The 6910-nt window shown below is 39.9% G+C and overlaps 1 pseudogene; it reads left to right on the top strand.

The window, feature by feature from the left end:
- The first annotated feature begins 2628 nt into the window (after positions 1–2628).
- LOC138158410 (small ribosomal subunit protein eS8 pseudogene) lies at positions 2629–3343 on the top strand (annotated as a pseudogene).
- Positions 3344–6910: the final 3567 nt, after the last annotated feature.

Below are 6910 nucleotides of genomic sequence, written 5' to 3'. Positions count from 1 at the left end.
TTTCCCTGCTACTTAGTATGGTTACCTCCATAATCAAATATAAACTCATCTTCTTATTACTTAAAGTTCTTTATAACCTATTTAAATATCTGTATGATCTTTAACCTGCCTCCTTCCTACCTTTCCATTCTTCTTACACTTTACTCTTCCCACTCTTAACTTGCCCATGCCTTCCATGATCTAGAAATCTTGGCCTATTTGCAGTTTCTCACACGACAATCCATCTCTGAACTCTATGCCTTTGCATTGGCTGTGTCCCATGCCTAGAATGCTCTCACATCCCATCTCCACATCTCGGATTCCCTCACTTACTCTAAGCCTCAGCTCGAATTCTGCCTTCTTCACAAGGTCTTTTCTAGTTTTCCCAGTTGCTAGCACCTTCCCTTCTCAGATAGCCATTGACCAACTCTGTATATATCTTACATGTACCTAGTTATTTACATGTTTTTCTTCACGAGACTGTAAGCTCCTTGAGTGCAAGTTTTGTTTTTGCCTTCCTGTGTATGCCTAGTGCTTCACACCTAGTAAACCTTTAATAAATTCTTGCTGACCAATTAATTCACTCTTTAGGTTTCAATTTCTTTGTCTGTAAAATGAAAGAATTTGTATGCTTAAAGCTATAAGCCTTAACCTACGATCCTATGACATTTCTTATGCAAAGTAGTGCCATTTCCATAAACACTAATCAGCCCTCCCTCACTCAAATCAAAGTCAACTGCAAGTCATGTCATCATTTGAAAAAAAAGGACAAACACAATTCTCAACCATGCTCCAACCTTCTCTTCACCAAGGCTGGTCTTCACCTGTCCCACATGCCACATATCTGCCTGCTTCCTTAAGCCACAAACTGCAGAGAATTAGAAAAAAGCAATCATCTCCCCAACTTCTCTGTAGTTGTAAAGGTTATGGAGGGAACTTTTCAAAGCATACAGTACCTGCTAGTCCAACCTCATCAGCCAACCAATGAAACAAGTACCTATTTGGTTCCTGCTAGGTACCCATCACCAAGACATGTATTGGAGATACAGCAATTAAATTAAGCAGTCCCTGCTCTCAAGGAGCTTAAATTCTATCAAAGGAAACAACATGTACTCATATAGGTATGTGCAAAATATATTTAAGGTAAATACATGATATCTTGGAGCTAGGCACTGGCAGTTGGAATGATCAGGAGTGGCCTTATTTAGTAGGTGGAGTTTGGGCATAACTTTAAAGAGAAAAGGATTTTAAAAGGTGGTGTTAAGGAATGAGGTCATTCTAGATGTAGAAGATAGTTTGAATGCCAAGTGTGAAAAGCGGCCAAAAGGTCTCCATCCCAAACCAGCATTTGAATCTCCTGACATTCTACACACAGTAGATCCTCAGTAACTGATTGCTGGATGTTAAAAAAAAATGATTGAGCATATGTACAGGAGGAGGAAAAGGTCACCTCAAGGAGGGACATGAAAGATGATGGGTGACTAAGATCTTTGTCAAAAAAGAAAAGTATTTTGAAAGTTTTGAAGATGTATAAACTAAAACTTGTCCTTCATTCCACATGGAAGAATCCTTTTTAGCTCGTCGATTCAAATCTATTGCTCTTTTTTTTCATCAGCTGTGAAATTAGTATCTGGCCAAACCCTTGCTGAATATTGTCTGTGGAAATCTTCATTTCTTTTAGGAAAATTACAAAGTTTGTAGGCATCAGGGAGCGTTGCCCTCTTTTACAGAATACACAACATTGCAATTTTGGTAGAAAAGGAGTAAAAGAAAAGAAAGAATGAATAATCATTTAAAAATTATGTATATACTGCAAGCACTGTGCTATGAGCTCAGATTGTAAATACAAAAGTAATCCAGTCTCTACCTTCAAAGAGCTTAAATTCTAATAGGAAAAGATGCAGGAATAGAGAATGGTGGTCAGGAGAGGAGGCTTTTTTTTCCTAGAGAGTCTAGGATTATGAGTTGATATGACCTTTTCCAGAAACAGTAGTAGTAGCGATTGGACTACTTTGCCTTGAACAGAATGTGGAAAACTGGGAGTAAGAGAGGGTCATAAATCACAGCAGGGTAAGATAGTTTAGTTAGATGTTTAGAAGGGATGTGAAGTATAGGCTGTACTGTTTCCAGAGAAGAATAAGGAAAATGTCAATCAGTTTGAATGTCTCATCTTCCCAGAGGCCTCAGAACCTGAAGGTCCTTAATTTACATTGATACATTCTATTTTCTTTTCTCTGGATCAAATGATAACAGAACTGGAACTTAAAGGAATTTTAAACATCTGATCAATTCCAATAGGATTTGAATCCAAGAAGTCCTCTGACTCCCAAACCATTGCTCTCTAATTTTGTAGCCTTTCCTTGGAGTCAGGAAGCCAGGCTTGAATCTTGGTAGCATCTCTTCCATGACCATGGGTAATTCACCTAATCTCTCTTATTCTGTTTCTTCAACTATAACTTGGGATATAAGCATATTTAACATGGGTAAAGGGTTGGGTTAGGGATCAAATACAGCCAAGACTTTCTGGAAGTCAGACTAAGGAGCAAAGCCCTGAGTGACCTCCCAGCAAAGTCTAGTCCAATGGTACCAGAGAATTGAACTCATCCATCAATTGGTCATGTTGCATTTAGAAGTGAACTTGAGCTCTTTGCAGCTCGCGCCGACCATGGGGATCTCCCGGGACAATTGGCACATGCGCCGGAAGACCCGGGGGCAAGCGCAAGCCCTACCACAAGAAGCGCAAGTATGAGCTGGGCCGGCCGCCAGCCAACACCAACATCGGCCCCCACCGCATCCACACCGTGCGAGTGCGCGGAGGCAACAAGAAGCACCGGGCGCTGAGGGTGGACGTGGGCAACTTCTCCTGGGGCTCCGCGTGCTGCACCCGCAAGACGAGGATCATTGATGTGGTCTACAACGCCTCCAACAACGAGCTGGTCCGGACCAAGACTCTGGGGAAGAACTGCATTGTGCCCATCGATAGCACCCCCTACCGCCAGTGGTACGAGTCCCACTACGCGCTGCCCTTGGGCCAGAAGAAGGGAGCCAAGCTGACTCCTGAGGAGGAAGAAATTCTAAATAAAAAGCGGTCAAAGAAGATCCAGAAAAAATATGAAGAGCGGAAGAAGAACGCCAAGATCAGCTCACTTCTGGAGGAACAGTTCCAGCAGGGCAAGCTCCTTGCCTGCATCGCATCAGGGCCAGGCCAGTGTGGCAGAGCAGACGGCCACGTGCTTGAGGGCAAAGAGCTTGAGTTCTACCTAAGAAAGATCAAAGCCCGCAAGGGCAAATAAAGCCTAGCTTGGACATTGTCTAGTGGAATAAATCGCCAGATTAGTTGCCAAAAAAAAAAAAAAAAAGTGAACTTGATGAAGAGACTGCTCTGTAGAAACTACTTTCAATTTAAGGGCATTTTCCCTAGTGCCCAGAGTGGTATAGGGAAGAGTATGATCTGCAGGTGTGTGTAGGGGTTGGTGGGGTTGGTGTTGTAATTCTGTTCTTAATAGAGTCAAAGTAAATATTCCTCTGCTGTAATTGATTTTAATTGTCTAAATTAGTGCAGTGTATAGAGCACGGGCCCTGTAGTCAGGAGGACTTGAGTTCCAATATGGCCTCAGACACTTAACACTTACTAGCCGTGTGACCTTGGGGAAGTCACTTAATCCCAACTGCCCTGCCTTCCCCCCTCCAAAAGAAAAAAACAAAACAAAGGAATTGTCTAAATTTAAGTGATATTCTAATTACTGTGATATGCTAGCTGGAAGTTAATCATGAGGAGAGCACACTAGAATGGGAGCCTAAGCCAATAGCATTATTGAAAACCACTCCAACACCCCTTAGGGGTACCTCCTAGAAACTCTGAGGGGTAGTAGTAGCCATCCTTACTTTGGAAGAGGGAGTTGATAGTTTCACTACATCAGTCCATCTCATAGGGTAGTAGTGAGGAGGGCTTTTTAAAACTGTAATGCATCATATTTTATTGTTGAGTCGTTTCAGTCATGTCCAACTCTCTGAGGCCCTATTTGGGGCTTTCTGGCAAAGATACTGGTAGTTCACAATATCCTTCTTTAGTTCATTTTATAGATGGGGGATTGAGACAAACAGGGTTAAGTGACTTAACCGGGATCACACAGTTAGTGTCTGACATTTAATTTGAACTCAGGTCCTCCTGACTCCAGGACCAGCACTCTATCCACTACTCTAGCTAGCTGTCCTCAAAGAACAATATAAATGTGAGCAACTCTTATAATAATATGAGTATCTTAATTTATCTATAAATTTCATGACTCCCTGATTTCAGAAGAGGATGATAGAAATTCTTCGAATTCCGCGATGTAGTATGAGAAGCCTAAGACTGGAGGAACCCCATTCTCTCCTGCCAGCTCATCTTCAATAAGGCTCTCATTTCATTTCATTTCTGTCATTTCATCTAGGGGTTAAGACAATCTGCTTCCAAAGCTGTGCTGAGCAATTATCAAACATGTGACATCACAAAGAAGAGTGAGGGTAGGCAGCACAGACTGCGTCCTCAGAGATTAGACCGGGGCAGAGCAGAGGGGAATAGAATGAGGCCAAACTAGGGAGAATCTCACCTGGTAATTTCCAATTTTTGTTGTATTGATTTAGTATTTTATTTTCCCCCAGTTACACATAAAAACATTTTTTTGCATTTGTTTTTAAACCTTTAAGTTCAAATTTCTCTCCCTTCCTCCCTTCCCCCCTCCTCCTTATCAAAGAGGAGAACAATTCAATGTAGGTTATACCTGTGTAGTCATGCAAAACATATCCATAATAGTCATATTGTAAAAGAAGACATAGACAAAAAAAACTTCAATAAAAATAAAGTAAAACAAAAGTACACTTCAATTTGTATTCAGATACCATCAGTTCTTTCTCTGGGGATGGATAGCATTTTTCATCATAAGTCCTTCAGAGTTGTCTTGGACCCTTGTATTGCTGAGAATGGCTAAGTCATTCGCACCTGATCATCTTACAAAATTGCTCTTACTTTGCGCATAGTACATTTCACTTTGCATCAGCTCATGCAATTCTTTTCAGGTTTTCCTGAGAGCATTTGGCTCATCATTCCTATAGTACAATAAAATTCCACCATAATCACATACTACAACTTGTTCAGCCATTCCCCAATTGATGGGTATCCCCTCAATTTCTAATTCTTTACCCCAATAAAAGAACTGCTATAAATACTTTTCTACATATAGGTACTTTTTCTTTTTTAATAATTTTTGAATACAGACCTAGTAGCAGTATTGCTAAGTCAAAAAGTATGCATGATTTTACAGATCTTTGGGCATAGTTCAAAATTGCTCTCCAGAGTGGTTGAATCAGTTCATAACTCCACCAACAATGCATTAAAGTCTCATTTTTCCCATATTCCCTCCAACATTTATCATTTACCTTTTCTGTCCTATTAGCCAATCTAATAGGCATATCATCTGCATTTTTCCAATCAATAGTCAGAATTTTTTTTCAAATGTCTATAGATAACTTTGATTACTACATCTAAAAACTGATCATATCTTTTGATCATTTATCAATTGGATAATGGCTCTTATTTTTTAAACTTAACTCAGTTACCTATATGTTTGAGAAATAAGGCCTTTATCAGACACTTGCTTCCAATTTTTTTCATACTTGCTATTGTTAATTGTATTTCCCCCCCATCCTAACTGCCCACCCCTATTTATTCTATTCTCTCTCCTTTTACCCTATCCCTCCTCAAAAATATTTTCCTTCTGAACATTCCCTCCCCAATCTGCCCTCCCTTCTATCATCCCCTGCCTTCTCTTATCTCCTCCTCCTACTTTCTTTTAGGGTAAGATAGATTTCTATACCCAATTGTATATGTGTGTGTGTTTTATTCCCACTTTGAGCCAATACTAATAAAAGTAAGGTTCACTCACAACCCTTTACATAGCCTCCACTGAAAAGGCTTTTTCTTGCCTCTTTCACGTGAGAAAATTTACCCCACTCTACCTCTCCCTTTCTCTTTCCATCTTAGGAGTTACAAATATCATCTTCCCATGCGGGAAAGTAAACAATATAAATTTAATAAGTCCCTTGTGATTTCTATTTCCTATTTATCTGATTATGCTTCTCTTGAATCTTGTATTGGAAAGTGAAGTTTTCTATTCAGTTCTGGTCTTTTCATCAAGAATACTTGAAAGTCCTCTATTTCAGTGAATTGACATTTTTTTTTCCCTTGAAGGATTATACTCAGTTTTTCTGGATAGGTGATTCTTGGTTGCAATCCTAGTTTATTTGCCCCCAGAAATATCATATGCCAAGCCCTCTGATTCTATGATGTAGAAGCTGCTACATATTGTGTTATCCTAATTGTGGCTCCACAACACTTGACTAGTTTCTTTCTGACTGCTTATAATATTTTCTCCTTGAACTGGTAACTCTAGAATTTAACTATTCCTAGCAGTTTTCATTTGGGAGTCTCTTTCAGGAGGTGATTGGTGTATTCTTTCATATATATATATATATATATATATATATATAATGTTTTTGATTAGGCAGCCCAATAATTTTTAAATTCTCTCTCCTGGATCCGTTTTCCAGGTCAGTGGTTTTTCCAATGAGATATTTCTCATTTTCTTCCATTTTTCCATTCTTTAGGTTTTGTTTCATTGCTTCTTGATTTCTGATAAAGTCATTAGCTTCCATTAGCTCCATTCTAATTTTTAAGGATCCAAGTAAGGGCAAAACAGCAGATTCCTGCCTTGGTGCTAGCAAAAAGACCTCATTTAATTGCCTTCTGGCCAGTTGTGTGACCCTCTTACAGTCTGTAGGCTTGGTATTCTGGAAGCAGCTTCTGCTGCTGTCACTGCTGCTACTGCTGTTGATTCTGATTGAGTCACTCCTAAGGTCTACTACTGGTTTCCGGGGTCCCAACTGTGAAGGC

This window comes from Petaurus breviceps, unplaced genomic scaffold (genome assembly GCF_028583685.1).
Source record: "Petaurus breviceps papuanus isolate PSGF00001 unplaced genomic scaffold, PetGlider_PUasm1.0 174, whole genome shotgun sequence".
Classification (NCBI taxonomy): Eukaryota; Metazoa; Chordata; class Mammalia; order Diprotodontia; family Petauridae; genus Petaurus; species Petaurus breviceps.
The sequence above is the reverse complement of the archived record's forward strand: the minus strand, read 5'-3'. Positions and strand labels throughout refer to the sequence as shown.